Source organism: Symphalangus syndactylus, chromosome 8 (assembly GCF_028878055.3).
Source record: "Symphalangus syndactylus isolate Jambi chromosome 8, NHGRI_mSymSyn1-v2.1_pri, whole genome shotgun sequence".
Taxonomy (NCBI): Eukaryota; Metazoa; Chordata; class Mammalia; order Primates; family Hylobatidae; genus Symphalangus; species Symphalangus syndactylus.
The window spans coordinates 129728907-129746360 of NC_072430.2; the positions used below are offsets into that span (position 1 = coordinate 129728907).

At 35.7% G+C, this 17454-nt stretch overlaps 1 long non-coding RNA gene across 1 annotated transcript in view; it reads right to left on the bottom strand.

The window, feature by feature from the left end:
- The window catches only part of LOC129488517 (uncharacterized), a 29411-nt gene extending 12230 nt beyond the window's left edge, over positions 1 to 17181 (bottom strand). Inside the window, exons 1-3 of the long non-coding RNA XR_008659680.2 lie at positions 17070 to 17181; positions 12878 to 13035; positions 953 to 1196 (exon numbers count right to left, since the gene is read on the bottom strand). This is a non-coding gene — a long non-coding RNA (uncharacterized lncRNA). The remainder of the gene's footprint in view (positions 1 to 952; positions 1197 to 12877; positions 13036 to 17069) is intronic.
- Positions 17182 to 17454: the final 273 nt, after the last annotated feature.

A 17454-nucleotide genomic window follows, 5' to 3' on the forward strand; every position in this document is an offset into this window, starting at 1 on the left:
TCACGCCATTCTCCTGCCTCAGCCTCCTGAGTAGCTGGGACTACAGGCGCCCGCCACCACGCCTGGCTAATTTTTTGTATTTTTAGTAGAGACGGGGTTTCACTGTGTTAGCCGGGATGGTCTCGATCTCCTGACCTCGTGATCCACCCGCCTCGGCCTTCCAAAGTGCTGAGATTACAGGCGTGAGCCACCACGCCCGGCCTATCAGGTGATATTCTTATATACTGGAAGACTTTTCTTTGTTAACTACTTGGTTGTTGAAATGGAATTCAATAATGAGGTCAGAATAAACACTTGCCCCTTTCTCCTTTCTCACCAATCATCAGAATGATAATCTCATGCTGGCAGCCTCCAAAGATGACCAATGAAGATTTTATTCCCCCTTTATTGTCTGTGCATCACTATTAATTCATGGATTTTTAGTTATTTGATGTATTCCAATTTATTGCAATCATTTTTCTCCTGTGTCCACAAACTGTCCCATCTTTAGCCAGAGGAAGCCCCTTCTAGTTGGCTTTTATCTCCTTTTGAAATCATACCAATAGTTTTCAAAGGTATGCATATGCTTTCTGTTCCAATTAATTGTACCAAGCTCATCTTATATATTTCCTATTCCATATGTGCAATCAACTGCTAGTTCAAGGAACCCTGATTCCTTTTCCAGAAATGGTAACTAGACAATAAATCTGGGGCAAAAGGAGTGCTCATTGTCACTAGGTTGTCATTGCTTCCAGATTTTTATTAGCCGACAGAGAGAGGAAACACATATATTTTAGAAGAACAAAAATAAGCCTTAAGTGCACACTGATATTTCCAATTCCACTTGTGAACCAGAAGAGTTCACTCAATACCTTTAATTTTACACCAGTATCTTTTTTCTCCTTTGCTAATAGCCCTAGTGCCTACTAACAATAGTGTAATTATACTAGATTCAGTGTATAAACCACCATACCTGTGCACATTTGACTTTATTTTTGTGTGAAGCAGCCTCAGGAACTGCTTTAACTTTTCCCATGGTCCAGCATGAGTCAGGTTCATGTTGCCTTCACTGCCCCAAGACCAAGGGTATCATTGGACAGGATGGTTGCTTGACTCTCATTTCACTTGTAGTTTATATCCTGGCCACGTTTCCTCTCTTGTTGGGCTTGTTTCTCCATCCTCCTGTCCCAGGGCTTCCCTGTTGCAGCTGAGGCACCCTTCAGGATTTGCAAATCCCCATGTAAGTGAGGGAGTATTAGCTTCCTCTGAATTACTTTGGCCACTGAGACATAAAGAACAAATGCTTATCCCTTCCTCTCACACTATCCGAAGATTCAGTAGCTTCATGATACTTTCTTAAAGATGCTCTGTAAAACCAAAAATTCAATGTATCCTAAAGCTTGGACCAGCTTTGCAATACATTTTCATATAGTGTTGGCTCTCTCTCCTGTCTATCCTTACGTCCTTCCTCCCTCACTCTCGAGTCCCTAGAATTGCACTCCCCAATAAAATGTTTACAGAAATTTTTTTGCCTTAGGATTTGTTTCCTAGGGAACCCAGTCTAAAACAATTTATCAGTTAATTAATCCTGCAAAATATGTACAATAATTTCAAAATAACAATACCCAAATTACTCCTAACAAAAATTATTGAAATATCTATTTGCAATTCCTTCTGTCCCAGAATATATCCCACAAGGATGAATAGTCAAAATACATTCATCAGCTTAATTTGAAACAATTCATCTTTTTATTTTTTAAAAATGTTTTATTTTTAAAAATTTACAAGTACTAATTGTACATATTCATGGGACACATAGTGATGTTTTGAGACATATAATGTGTGGTGATCAGATCAGAGTAATTAGCATACCCATCATCTCAAACGTTTGTCATTTCTTTGTGTTGGGAACATTCAATATCCTCCTTTTAGCTATTTGAAACTATATATTATTGTTAACTACAGTCATCCTACAGTGGTATAGAGCACTAGAACTTATTGAGCCTATCTTACCAGAATTCTGTATCCTTTAGCAAATCTCTACCTATCCCTCCCTTCCCCCTATACTTCCCAGCCTCTAGTAACTTCTGTTCTACTTTTCCAAAGGAAGAAAAACATTATATCAGAGAGATATCTGCACCTCCATGGTAACTGCCAAACTATTAACAATAGCCAAGATACGGAATCAAACTAGGTGTCCAACAGATGAATGAATAAAAAAACTGTGGTATATATACACCATGGAATACTATTCAGCCACAAAAAAGAATGAAATCTTGTCATTCGAGACAACATGAATGGAACTGGAGGACATTATGTTAAGTGAAATAAGCCAAGTACAGAAAGTTAAATATCACATGTTCTCATTCATATATGGAAGCTAAAATAGTTGATCTCATAGAAGTGAAAAGTAGAACAGAGGATACTGGAAGCTGGGAATGGTAGGAGGAAAAGGAAGGATAGGAAGAGAATTGAAGCAATTCTTCTTTATGTAGTCATGCCACCATTTTGATATTAAGTTAGTTTGATTTGATTTGTCTTACATTTAAATTTTTTAAAAAATTATGAAACATGTTTACATTGTTACCCTGTCATATTATGAAAGGAGATGTATTCAGAGGAGGCATGCATGTTTCCACCCCTTTCTCGCCCCTCCTTTTTTTTTTTTTGTTTAGACAGAGTCTCATTCTGTGTAGCCCAGGCTAGAGTGCAGTGGTGCCATGCACGATCTCGGCTCACTGCAACTTCTGCCCCCTGAGTTCAAGTGATTCTTGTGCCTCAGCCTTGGCAGTAGCTGGGATTACAGGCATGTGCCACCACACCCAGCTAATTTTTGTATTTTTGGTAGAGATGGGGTTTCACCAGGTTGGCCAGGCTGGTCTCTAACCCCTGGTCTCAAGTGATCCACCCACCTCAGCCTCCCAAAGTGTTGGGATTACAGGCGTGAGCCACTGCACCCGGCTTCCTTCCCTTTAGTAATGGCTTTTTCTTTGTTTTGTTTTGGCTTATTCTTTCATATTTTTCCAGTCTTTTGCTATCAGAAATAGTACTTCTATGGACACAATCTAAGTTTTTATATACACTGATTTCTTGGCAAAACGTAACAATGGAGATAAACATACAGTGAGAGGCTACCTGAATTTTTTACTCATCCACTCAGTTACATGCTACAGTTTACTGAGGACAAATTTGCACATAAAATTCCTTGCAAAAACATTCTTGAGTGAAAAAAGCAAGTTGGATAAGTATCTATTTATCTATCTATGTATCTATGTATCTATGTATCTATCTATCTATCTATCTATCTATCTATCTATCTATCTATCATCTATCTATCCTGTCTATCTATCTACAGATGTCACAACAGAGTGGCATCTCAGGACAGGAAAAAAAGGACTAGAATAGAGAATAATGATTGAAAAGGAATTGAAAATATATATGTATCTTTTTGTGTAATAAAATAATATAATAAAGAGCCTGGGGTCACAGTCAGAAACCCCATTTTCTAATCATCAGAATGATTTGAGTAAGGTTTATTCATATCTGAGAAATGCAATTGAGGAACCTGTTGATCTGTTAAGTGCCTTTTCAAAATCGGGGTATATTTATGATGCAATATTTACTTATAAAAAACACTAAAATTGTACCTCTACCGTTATTGCTATGTATTAATGTCTCCTGTACTCAGATAAAGAGCAAAAGAGAACTCTGAAGTGTAGAAGAGTTGTGGTAGGAGTGGTAGAATTGTGAATGATTTTTTTTTTTTTTTTTTGAGGTGGAGTCTCACACTCTGGCCGGTGCTGGAGTGTAGTGGCATGGTCACGGCTCACTGCAACCTCTGCCTCCTGGGTTCAAGCAATTCTCCTGCCTTAGCCTCCTGATTGGCAGGAATTACAGGCGCCTGTCACCATTCCCAGCTTTTTTTTTTTTTTTTTTTAAATATTTTTAGTAGAGATGGGGTTTCACCATGTTGGCCAGGCTGGTCTCGAACTCCTGACCTTGTGATTCAGCTGCATCAGCCTCCCAAAGTGCTGGGATTACAGGCGTGGGTCACCGCACCCAGCAGTAGATGATTTTTAATGCCCTTTCTTTTTTTCAGTTAATGCAACAGTTGAACAAGAACATTTTAAAATAAATGCAGATGTCCAATCTCTTGCTCCCTTGAAAGTCACCCAAACTGAAAAGAGAATAAGAAATGTAAGTACATACTTCACTTGTCAACAAAACTAGGATATTGATAAACATGCTCACAGTATATGAGTAAAGAAGTAAAATAGAAGCATGATAAAAATCAGACTAATTATCAACAGAAAATGAAAAAAAATTATGTAATGAAGGGTTGGAGAACTAAAAATAATTAAGTTTATTTGTCTCCCCAAACCAAAAAAGCTCTGTAATTGTGATCATTGTGTATCGTAGAAGGTGAGAGTAAAGTAAGAAAATGTTTTACAGAATGGATGGAGTGTGTGACAAGGCTTAGTTGGATATTTAAATAAATAAATAAAAACAAAGAAGACAATTTCTAAACTGAAAAAAATTGATAATACTAAGAACTTATTATGTGACAAGGACCATTTTAAGAATTTACTTGATTTAACTCAATTAATCCTCATGTAATCTTATGAGGTATACAGTATTGCTATCTCCATTCTCTATGTATAAAGAGCTTGTTCTATTTTACTGCAGAATAGTATTCGATTGTTTAGATGTATCACAGTTTGTTAATCCATTCACCAGCTGTTTCCAATTTTGGGCTATCATGAATAAAACTGCTATAAATATTTACGTATGCAGTTCTACAGATCTACATTGATTTAAAAATCCTTGTTGAGGTTTCAAGATCCCAAAAAGGAAAGGAATTCTGGAGAGAAAGTAAAAGGACTTTTAATTAGAAGTCTAGATTTATTTTTAAGTCCTATTAAGATAATTTTTCTGTAGAAATAGATTTAATGCATAGAGCAACAGAAAAGAGCCCTAAAGAGAACTACAGATGTGTAGGAAATTGTTATATGAAGAGAAAGCATAGAAACCAGTGGAGAGAGTGCATGAAATATAAGTATTTGGTTTGATGCAAGCAGTCATTTTTGTTGCAACAGTAAAAAGAAAAATATTATAAATAAACCCACTGTAAACATCTTCATAGAGGCTTTTCTGTGAATAAGAGTTTTTACTTTCCTTAGGTAAATTTTTAGGAGCATTGAATTTTATGGTAGCTATATGTTTAACTTTATAAGAAATTGACAAACCATTTTTGAAAGTGGCTGTACCGTCTGCATTTGCAGCAGTTATGTAGGAGAGCTGGGGCTCTCTTTCCTCACTAGGACTTGTTATTGATGGTTTTTCTTTTTTCTTTTTTGCCATTCCAGTAAGCAGGTAGTGATATTTTGTCGTGGTTATAATTTGCATTTCCCTGATGATCAATGATGTTGACTCTGTTTTCATGGTCACATTTATTTACCATCTGTGTGTTTTCTTTAGTGAAGTAATTTGAATTTTTGTCCATTTTAAAAATTGGGTTGTTTTTATTACATTTTGGGACTACTTCATGTAGTCTACATATAAGACTACATATTTGTCTTTTCTTGTTTTATGGCTTGTCTTTTTATTCTCGAAACTGTCTTTCTCAGAGCAGAGGTTTTTTTAAGTATGCTAAAGTCCAGTTTATCCATGTTTTCTTTATGAGTCATGTTTTTTGGTATCATATTGAAGCAATCTTTGCCTAATCCATGATTAAAAATATTTTCCACGTTTGTATGTTTTAAGTTTTACATTTTGATCTATGATCCGTTTTGAGTTACTTTTCTATAATGCATGAGATATAAGTCCCTGTTCATTTTTCTGCATATGGATATCCAGTTGTACCCACACTACTTGTTGGAAAGACTATGCTTCTTTCATTAAATTCTTCCATTAAATTTCCTCTTTGTCAAAATAAATTGGCTCTATATGCCTAGACTCTATTTCTGGATTCCTTCTTCTGCTCCGAGGTTCTCTGTGCCTAGCCTTTTATTATCACACTGTCTGACAGGATGAGTCTTCTGATGTTCTCTAAAAAAATGTTTTAGCCATTCTAGTTTTTTTATTCTTTTGCCATTTTGTAAAAAATTTAGAATCAGGCTGGATGCGGTGGCTCATGCCTGTAATCCCAGCACCTTGGGAGGCTGAGGTGGGCAGATCAGGAGGTCAAGAGACCAAGACCATCCTGGCCAACATGGTGAAACCCCATCTCTACTGAAAATAACAAAAATTAGCCAGGCATGGTGGCACGTGCCTGTAATCCCAGCTACTTGGGAGGCTGAGGCAGGAGAATCGCTCGAACCTGGGAGGCAGAGTTTGCAGTGAGCCGAGACTGTGCCACTTTACTCCTTTAAAAAAAAAAAAAAAAAAAATTAGAATCAGGCTTCGGAATTTACAAAAAAAGATTAACAATTTTGTGGGTTTACATTGAATCTATAATTAATTTGGGGAAAACTGACAATGATACTGAGTCTCTATTACTTGACTTTTTTTCTTTCTTCCGTCATTTGTAGTTGTCAGCATAGAGATCCTGCATAATTTTTAAGTTTACTTTGTGTTTTTGGTGTCATTGCAAATGTAACTTTAAAAAACTTTCAATTCTCAGTTCTTCACTGTTACTTTGTAGAAATACAATAGATGTCTATATGCCTACCTTTTTTACTCAAACCTCTCTAGAGTCAATTATTAGTTTAAGCAACTATTTCTGTAGGCACTCTCTTTTTCTCTCTCCTTACCTTCCTCCCTCTTTCCTTCCTTTCTTGCCTCACTTTTGGTGCCATAATTTTCAACACGATGTTTAGTAGGAGTGGTGAAAATGAACTTCCATACTTCATTCCTAATCTTAGAGGAAACCTGTCAGTCTTTTACCATTCCAAATGATGTTATCTGTAAATGTTTTGCAGATATGTTTATCAGATTAAGGCCGTTCACTTCTATACCTACTTAGCTGAGAGTTTTGAACATGAATGGATGTTGAATTTTATTAATGTGTATTGACAATACATATTATATTAAATGCTTTTAGAATGTTGAGGACACTTGTATTTATTTTGATGAAGGATAGTAGTCTGTGGTTTCCTTTTCTTGTAATTTCTTAATCTGGTTTTGGAATTGGGATAATCCTGGATTAACAAAATTAGTTAGGAAATGTTCCCTCTTCCTCTGTAATCTGGAAGATTCCATGTAAAAGAAGTATTATTTCTTACTTAAGTGAATGTGCTGGATCTAGTTATGTTAACTTTGTATTTGTCTTGCTTAGGTTTTCCCAAGATTCTTAAAACTGCGACTACTGTCTTTCATTAATTTTGGAACATTATTGGTCATTATATATTAAAACACTTTTTTACTCAATTCTCTATCTCTTTGACTTTTGGAACTCCAATAATGCATACATTAGACTGTGCACCATTGTTCCATAGCTCTTTGATACTGTTATTTTTTTCACTTTCTGTATGTGTGTTTCTTGTCTTCAAGTTCGTTGATTCTTTCCTGTGCTGTATCCAGTCTACTGATATGCCCATCTAAGTAATTTTTATCTCTAATGTCTTATCTTTCATTTTAGCATTTTCATTTGTCATTTTCTTACAGTTTCTCTTGTAAGTTCCTCCATTTGTTCATACATGTCCTCCATCTTTTTTTTTTCACTAAACTCCTTAGCATTTTTTATTGTAGTTTTTAAAATTATTGGTATGATACATATGAAATCTCGCTCTCTGGTTGTCTTTATATCTTTATTGCTTGACAATGGCTGTGTGTGTGTGTGTGTCATATTTTTGGAGAATGCCAAACATTGTGTGTAAAAGAACCCTATAGACAGAAGTAAATAATAGTTACTCCTGGGAATGAGCATGTTTGTCAATTTTGTCTATTGTTTATCTGTGCCTGGGTTTTCTTGTCACTATAACTACTTTGAGTATGCACATATTTCAAAGTCCTCTTGTAATGGACTGCAGCTACCTTCTGCTTAGTATGAACACTGGAGTATCAGAGTTTGTTTCCATGTCCTTTTAGCAGATCATACACAGCTATACTATAGAGAGGGTCTGTCTCTGTACTCCTGCCTTCTCCCATCAGTAGACTGTTCTTGTTTACTACTTGGTACAAGACTCATGTTAGGACAGAGCGATTTTCTTACTTCTCCTGCTGAATTAGACTCTGTGTTATTTGAGCCACAGGAAATAGATATTTTTGCATTTCTGACTTTTCCTACCATGGGAACAAAACTTTATTTGTAACAGTAGAGTCTTGGTATGAGCATATTTTCTCCTTTCTCCCTTGGTTTCTCCCTTTTTCTGCCTTGCTCTGTCTAAGGAAAGACAGTTCCTCAGTTCCTGTGTCCTGTCTGTCTTTCCCCAGAAGGGCTTGGACATTTCAGCATTCAGTTCATCCAGTTGCCTTGAGAATGTCAGCTCTCAGATGGGCTTCCAGAATGGTTTAGGATCTGTGGATTATGCAGCTTTTTCTTGGTGCTACTGTGGGAGGAATCGTTTCTTGGAATTTTCTGTATTCTGTGAACCCAGGCAGGATTTTAACCAAAAATTGGTACATATTTGGTGATGGAAGAGGAGGAAGGGGATGAATCAGCTAAAATACTCCTCTGCTAAGTAAATGACTAAGGATGATGCTTACAATTGATGACTCACCAGGCTGCAATGAAGGTAAATAATATAATAATGTTCAAAGATTTGTAAGTGGTTGCCTCTGAGAAGGAAAGTGGTGGTTGTAAACTACTGAGGAGTAAACCAGTATGGAAGAGAAGCAAGTAACTTCTTTTATGTTTCAAGCTTTTGGTGTTACTTTTTACATGCCTTGTAGGTGTTATTTTGACCAGAATTATTTTTTTAAAATTTATTAAATTTTTTTTTTACAGTTGAGGAAACATCTTTTTTCTTTTTAAACTGGGAGGAATTTTGTCACTTTAGAGAAAAAGAAAAAAATCATAGTCAAATGTAGAACATCCATGTGATACAGAAACATTCAAAAAGAAAGGAAAAAAACACAAAAAAGAAAAAAAAAACCCACAAATATATCCATTACTTAGAATCAATTATGGTCAACATCTTGTAATAATCTTTCTAGAAATTCTCCACACAATTACAATTAGATGAATAGATTGATAAATTATATATATTATGTTACAGTTTTCCATTAAAAAATGGTATGTGTTTTCTTAATCCAGTCTATCATTGATGGACATTTGGGTTGGTTTACTATGAAACCATAAAAAAGTATGAGTTCATGTCCTTTGTAGGGACATGGATGAAGCTGGAAACCATCATTCTGAGCAAACTATTGCAAGGACAGAAAAGCAAACACCGCATGTTCTCACTCATAGGTGGGAATTGAACAATGAGAACACTTGGACACAGGGTGGGGAACATCACACACTGGGGCCTGACATGGGGTGGGGGAAGGGGGGAGGGATAGCATTAGGAGAAATACCTAATGTAAATGATGAGTTAATGGGTGCAGCAAACCAACATGGCACATGTATACATATGTAACAAAACTTCACGTTGTGCACATGTACCCTAGAATTTAAAGTATAATAAAAAAAGATATGTATTAAAAACCAATGAATACACTAATTTACTTATTAATCCATAGTTTATTATTATTTTATTTATTTTATTTTATTTTTGAGACGGAGTTTTGCTTTTGTTGCCCAAGCTGGTGTGTAATGGCATAATCTCGGCTCACTACAACCTCTGCCTCCCGGGTTCAAGCGATTCTCCTGCCTCAGCTTCCCGAGTAGCTGGGAGTACAGGCATGCGCCACCATGCCCAGTTAATTTTGTATTTTTAGTAGAGACTGAGTTTCTCCATGTTGGTCAGGCTGGTCTCGAACTCCTGACCTTAGGTGATCTGCCCACCTTGGCCTCCCAAAGTGCTGGGATTATGGATGTGAGCCACCGCGCCCTGCCCGTAGTTTATTATTATACAGAAATTAAAAATGCAACCCAGAGGGGTTCGAATTTTTCCCTTAAACACCACAACTAATTTATGACAGAGTCAGGACTAGTATTCAGATTTTTTGACAGTAAGGTCTGTGTTTTTTGCAACTCAGTGGGTTGTTTATTATTTGAGTTTTTTACATTACTGGCTTTTTGCAAGCTATTATAATGAATTTTCACTAGTTTTGTAAGATTTATTTTCTTGAGTCATATCTGGCTTTGCCACCTAATTAACCTTTAACTATATTTGATAATTTTAAGAGAAAAATATTCTTACTGCAGACAAGGATCCAAAAAAGAAGGGTCTTTAAAGGTCAGACTACTGTTGTGAATCCAGAATCTGTGCATAAATAGATTTTTTAAGTAATGCAGCGAACAATGATCCCAAACAAGCTAGATTCAAATTCACATTTATTCAAACATTTTTACAGTGACTTTGATAAGTAAAAGTGTCTATACATTTACCAATTAGTGGCTATCAACTGGGGGAAAGCATTTCAAAGAAACTTTAAAATCTTAAATATTTTTTAAAAGTCTGTAGAAGGGCTTCTTTAAGCATTCTGACCATGAATAGTTCTAATCATCTAAGTTATAATTAATATATGTATTTCCCAAGAGAATAGAATTGAAAAAGGCTTTCCTCTTTTTAATTTTTCTTCTCAAATTTTCATAGCAATATGTTGACAGATAGTAATAGAACTTCCACTTCACCTTCAATTTGAAAGGCTTAACTATATTAGAAATCGATATGGGCAAAAGTGTTGATTATTCATTTGTTGTTCATTATTATCTCAAAGTGTTCTTCTTGTATGCTATCATTCATTTAAAAGTTGAGGAAAGAACAATTGCAATGCTGTGTTAAGATATTCTGAGGAAGAAATGCCCTCAGATAGTTTTATTGTGCATCTTGATGGTTTTGGTCTGTTGAAACCATCTTCCATTATTTCAAACAAAATTATAACATCATCTATAATTGGAAGTGTTCTTACTCTCGTTCCACATTTTACATCTTGATTAGGAGTTGGAAGAACAGGGCCTGATTATGATGGTAACATCCAGCCATCTGCAAGTCAAAGGAAAATCCATTCTAAATTGTAACTAGTGTGGGAAAGTTCAAAGAAGATTGAGGTTTTTTCCATACTGGATCTCAATGCTCTTTTTTCACTCCAAATAGTTTCTTATAAATTTTTATGATCTCTGGATTCTTTCCATTTGCAGATGCCTTATTGGGTGATTCAGCACAAGTATGTTGATACCTTCTTTTGGGAGGTTTGGAGATTTAGTCATTTCAGATGTAGATGGTCAGTTCTAGGTAGGGTGACCAACTGGTCCCAGTTTGCTCAACAGTGTCTTGATTTTAAACCTGCAAGTCTTGCATCATGGAAACCCACTAAGTCCCTGGTGAACTGGGATGTTTGGTCACCCTACCAAAGGTGGCAGGAGCTCATTTTTATATGGAATGTCTAGCATGCTTAGTAAAATTAGAATAGAATTTTGTTAAGGCTGTGTTTCTGATGACTCACTTTACAAATATACAGTTGACCCTGGAATAATATTGCGTGGGTTCAATTATATGTGAATTTTCTTCTGCCTTTATCACCCTTGAGACAACAAGACCAACCCCTCCTCTTCCTATTCAGCCTCCTCAACATGAAGATGATGAGGATGAAGATGTTTGTGATGATCTTTCACTTAATGAATAGTAAATGTGACATATTTTCTCTTCTTTATGATTTTCCTCATAATATTTTCTGTAGCTTACTTTATTGTAAGAAAACAGTATATAATACATACAACATATAAAATATATGTTAGTCTACTGTTTGTGTTATCAGTATGGCTTCTGGTCAACAGTAGGCTATTGATAGTTAAGCTTTTAGGGAGTCAAAAGTTATAGGATGCTTTTTGACTGTGTCGGAGGTTGGCACTCTTAGCCTCCATGGTATTGGAACGTGGATTAACTGTACTTAGCAACTATGTGAATGAATGGATCTTTCCCCAAAATATCACCATTCCCCTACCCACTGGCCAAAGATTATGGATACTTCCTTTGTTACACAATGGTTCATTCCTTGCTGATATATAAACATTTCAAAACATTTCACTTCAGCCTGCTTATCTTTATTCACCAGAATGAATGATGTCTAGGTGTTTCCTTAGGAATAATTGGTAGGAAATATTGGGTTCTATGAAAATATAGCACTGAAATCCAAATTTATCTCTATTTCTAATTCATGAATTAGTTGCATTCAAGCAAACAACTGCTTAGAAGATTGAAATTTCTCATTTTGATTAAAATGTCTTACTTTTTAAACAATTTAATAAAACTTTAATGTTATCAGCTTTTTCTGTAGAACCACAGTACTATTTTAAATTCTTACTCATAATTACCAGGATACATTAAAGTAAAATTTATATTCTTGGTAAAATATCAGACTATTGTATGATTAAATTATAGGTGTTGGCTGCGCGTGGGGGCTCACTCCTATAATCCTAGCATTTTGGGAGGCTGAGGGGGGTGGATTGCTTGAGCTCAGGAATTTGAGACTAGCCTGGGCAACATTGTGAAACCCTGTCTCTATAAAAAATACAAAAAGTACCTGGGTGTGGTGGCTCACGCCTATAATTTCAGCTATTTGGGAGGCTGAGCCTGGGGAAGTCAGGCTCCTGTGAGTCATGATCCTGCTACTGCACTCTATCCTGGGTGACAGTGAGACTTTGTCTTAAAAAAAAAATTACAAGTGTTTGTGTCTACTGTCTTCACTGCTTATTTTAGTTTAACCACTACTTTCTAATTTATTTAATGATATATCACATAATTATAGTTTGTTGTCAAATTAAGATTTTCTTTTAAGTGCTAGCATAACTTATTGACACATGTATAAAGATCTGAGCACAAATACAAAGTAGAAGGATAGAAAGTCTTACAATGGCACGTTAATGATTGTTGATGCTATTCATGGCATTGAACTCTCAGGAACAGGATCCATACCACAGTTTCTGCAAATTCCTGTACTTCTTAGTCTCCTTTTCCCTTCCTGCTTTTATTTCTATTTTTTATTAGTAGGTAGTGTGAATCTGTGTCCCTGTTGAAATGCATATTCATTTTCTTGTTAGTACATAGGAAACAGTCACTGCTGTTATAGAGAAGTATTATTTTGATTTTGCATGCTTTCTGTTCTGTCATAATCACCTATTCCCAGAGTTGCTTTGAAATTATGGATAATTCAAGTGAGCTTACTAATCAGATTTCTAGTTTCTGGCTCGCTTCCTTGACTTTCCTCATAAGCATATTCCATACCCTCATCCCTCTGTTCATCTCCAGGCACTTGTCTGCCTCATCTCCGGCACATCCTTGCCTAGTCCCAGCCAAGGCCACTGCTTCCTGCATTACAGAGAAAGCAGACCCTTTCAGGCGTACATTGCCTTGAACATCCACAAATTGATTCCTATTTACATTGTTTCTTCCTTATCATTTCAGATTTTAAAAATGCCACCTCACCAGTCTCATCTCTTGAATCTCTCTGAGCAGGACTTTGTGGTTTATTTCTGCACTCTTAGGGCCTGTCCTTACACTCAGGGCATGTTAGGTAGTCAATAATTTAATGGAATGAATGAGTGAACACTAGGCAGTGTTAGGGAATACTAGACATGAACAATCAATAGTAAAATGAAGATTAAAATTTATTTTGACTTCTAATCAGATATATTAAAGTAGCTCTTAAACAGAGTGTTGCAGGTACTTAAATGAGCAAATTGTATTTGATATTGAAATCATAATTCCACAAACAACTATCTGTCCCCAGGTACCCTCTGATCTCAAATAAATGAGATTTCTATGCCTTCAAATCAATTACAGAGAGATTTAGGGCATTGTTTTATTTTTTACAGGACTAAGATTAATTTATGAAAATGTGGTTTAGAGATACTTTCAAATGTGATTGATGATTTTGATTTCCACTGGTATTGCTATGAAATCACATGGAATTAAATTGGTCACATTTAAATTACCTAACATTTGCATACGCATAATAATGTTTTAAAGATTGAAACATGTTTCCTATGTTGAGAAAGGGAATTCTTAAGATGTATTTAAAATTTATTCAACTGATGCTAGTGAACTAGAAAATTTTCTGCATTACATTGTTTTTCAAGATGAAAATAGCTTCACTAAATTATATTATAAAATAATGTGTTTATAAAAAATCATATGCATTCATAAATGAATTGGATAATTCAGAAAAGTGAATATAACTACCCATAAATGATCACTATTACTGTTTCTATATATAGTCTACACACATTTTTGAATATGTTTTATAAAAGTGGATTCATACTATTTTGTAAATTTCATTTTTTTAAAACAATATGCTATGAGCAGCTTTCCATGCTAATAAGGGTAATTCCACATCCTCATTTTTAATGGCTCCAAAGCATTCAATTGGTGAAAGCATAAAAAACAATTCAACCAATTTCTTATGATTGGACCATAAAGTTTTAAAGATTATGCCACTAATATAAAAATGCCATGTAAAATATCAAAATGCATTTATTTTTCTACACATTTGATAATTTTATTAGGACAAATACCTGAAAGTAGAAATGCACATTCAAAGGACATATACATATTTAAGTATCTATATCTATGTGTGGTGTGTGTGTGTGTGTGCGTGTGTGTTTGTGCATGTAGCCGAAGTATGGTGATTTCATCCAGCTGATTGGTCAAGTCAAAGAATGACATATCATGTATTTTTGGCCAATGAACATAAGGGAAGTTGGCTGGGCCATCTTAGAATTGTTTTTTTGCTACAAAAACTATTTATGAACTGGAACTTTTCTTTGGCTTCTGGTCTCCAGTGTTGATGTCTGAAACTATGATAGATTTAGGTTCATGAGGAAGCCAGCCAGTAAGAAGAGACGTACTCTCCAAGAATGGCACAGTGATAAAGATGGCAAGATCCTGGTGATGGCAATAAGCCAGTGAATCCACCAATCCTCGACTCACCTTGCCTCCATAGTTTTGTTATTTATTTAATGAAAACCCTTTAGCATAAGGCAGAATTCTCAAAGTGAGAATATGAGGGGTTCTTGAGACCCTTTTAGAAAGTCAATGAATTCAAAACTATTTTCAAATTATTCTATGAAAATATTTGCCCTTTTCTCTCTCATTCTTCAGCTCACACGGTGGAGTTTTTCACAGGCTAGGTGGTGTGTAATTTGGCAACAGATTGAATACAGAAGCAGATACAAGAATTTGGCTGTCTTCTGTAAACCAGACATTAAAAGATTAGTAAAAATGTAAAATGATTCTCATTAAAGTTTTGGAAAAATTTTCGAAGAATGGATTATTTATGTTAACATGTGATGGGCTTGTTATTTTTAAATGAATTAGTTGGTATATTCTTAAAAATATATCATTTTTATTTATGGTATAGTAAATACTAAGAAAAAATCCAAATAAACAGAAGCTTTTAGAAACCTCAAACATTTTTAAGAATTTGTGGGGGCCTGGCGTGGTGGCTCACGCCTATAATCCCAGCACTTCAGGAGGCAGAGGCGGGCGGATCATGAGGTCAGGAGATCGAGACCATCCTGGCTAACATGGTGAAACCCCGTCTCTACTAAAAATACAAAACATTAGCCGGGCATGGTGGCGGGCGCCTGTAGTCCCAGCTACTCGGGAGGCTGAGGCTCGAGAATGGCGTGAATCTGGGAGGCAGAACTTGCAGTGAGCCGAGATCACGCCACTGCACTCCAGTCTGGGTGACAGAGCCAGACTCCATCTTAAAAAAAAAAAAAAAAAAAAGAATTCGTTGTGGGATTGTCTTGGTTTGTTTAGGCTGCCATAACAAAATACCGTAAGCTAGGTTGCTATAAACAACAGAATTCATCTCACAGTTCTGGAGTCTGAGAAGTCCAAGGTCAAGGCTTTGTCAGATTTGGAACCACTTTCTGGTTCATAGATGGCACCTTCCTGCTGTGTCCTCACATGGTGGAGGGGGCAAGGTAGTTCTTCAAGTTCTCTTTTAAAAGGTCATTAATCCCATTCATTAGGGCTTTGCCCTCGTGACCTAATCAATTCTCAGAGGCCTCATCTCCAAATACACATTGGAGATTAGGTTTCAACATATGAATTTTAGGGGGACATAAATGTTCAGACTACAGCAGGGATCCTGAGACCAAAGTTTTTGAGAACCACTGGCCTAAACCAATGTCATTTCATTGTCTTTTGGCAGTGAATAAGACAACATTATTGTTGTTTTTTACAATAAACAATGTTATTATTTGACAATAAATAAGAATTGTTTTTGAAGGAGGTAGTGGTGGTAAGTCCAATCTAACACTTTTGCTAGAATGATTTTAGAATATGAATTTACCCTTAAAGGATATTAACTAGCTCAGGAATGTTTTCATGTTGTAAAATAACTAAGCATATTTTTCTCTGTCTTTTCTTCATTTTTTCCCATTAATTTTGTATGAGATACAGAGATCCCTTTCATCTACAAATGTTTCTTTTTTCCTTTCAAAGTTTTCTCTTTTTTCTTTCAACTTACTGCCTGTCATCTTTTATTGACTCTTGGGTCTTTCTCTACATTTTCTCTTCTATTTTCTCATATCATTGTTTTCCTCTGCTCTTTCATCTTGGTTCTGGGAAAATTGCTTGTCTGGTCTCTACAATATTGATTACATTTAAAACAGCATCAATTCTGCTTCAATTTAGTTTGCCATTCCTATAGTTTTTAGTATTCTTGAAATATTTCTTTATCGTTTCCATCTATCTAATTGTGCTTTCCTATCCCTTGTTTTCTTCCTATCCCTTGGATATTTTTTCTTGTAAGGACAATTTCTTATGGTATTCTCTGGAGGAGATAAATTTTTAATGGATTGTTCAGTGCCATTGTTCCTTTTTTTTTTTTTTACAGCATTTTTCCTCTAGATCCCTATTTTCATAACTTGCCCTATTTTAATCTTACTATCATGAAACAAGGAAAAGTCCATACAGATTTGTGTCTGAGAGATCAAGGAGGTTACATATAGTTGGCTCCTTTTCTCCTGACAGTGTGATTTTTATCTACTTCTCAGTTTGTAGCTGGAATTGGGGGGAGGCTGGTGCACTTACTTTACTGCTAATGAAACCACAATAACATTTACTTCTGCCCTGAATAGTGGTCCTCTTTTATCTCCATAGTGTAGTCCTCTGGAACTCTGGGTCAGATGTGAAGCATCCTCTATTCTAGAACATTCTAGAAACATTCCCTGTGGTCAGTGACACCCCCACACCCAAGCATTTCACCTTTAGGGGTGACTGCAACACTGTTATTTTTCTTTTGCTTTCTGCTGCAAACTTTGGAGGAAAACTTAGTACTCTGTTGACAATACAGTTTGTGAGTGTAGCATGCCTTATTATTTGTTTGAAGTTTTCATGCAGAAATCACCTTTAACACTGAAGTACCCTCCTCAATGGTATCATGTTACCAAGACGTTTTTACTTTCTTGGAGAAATA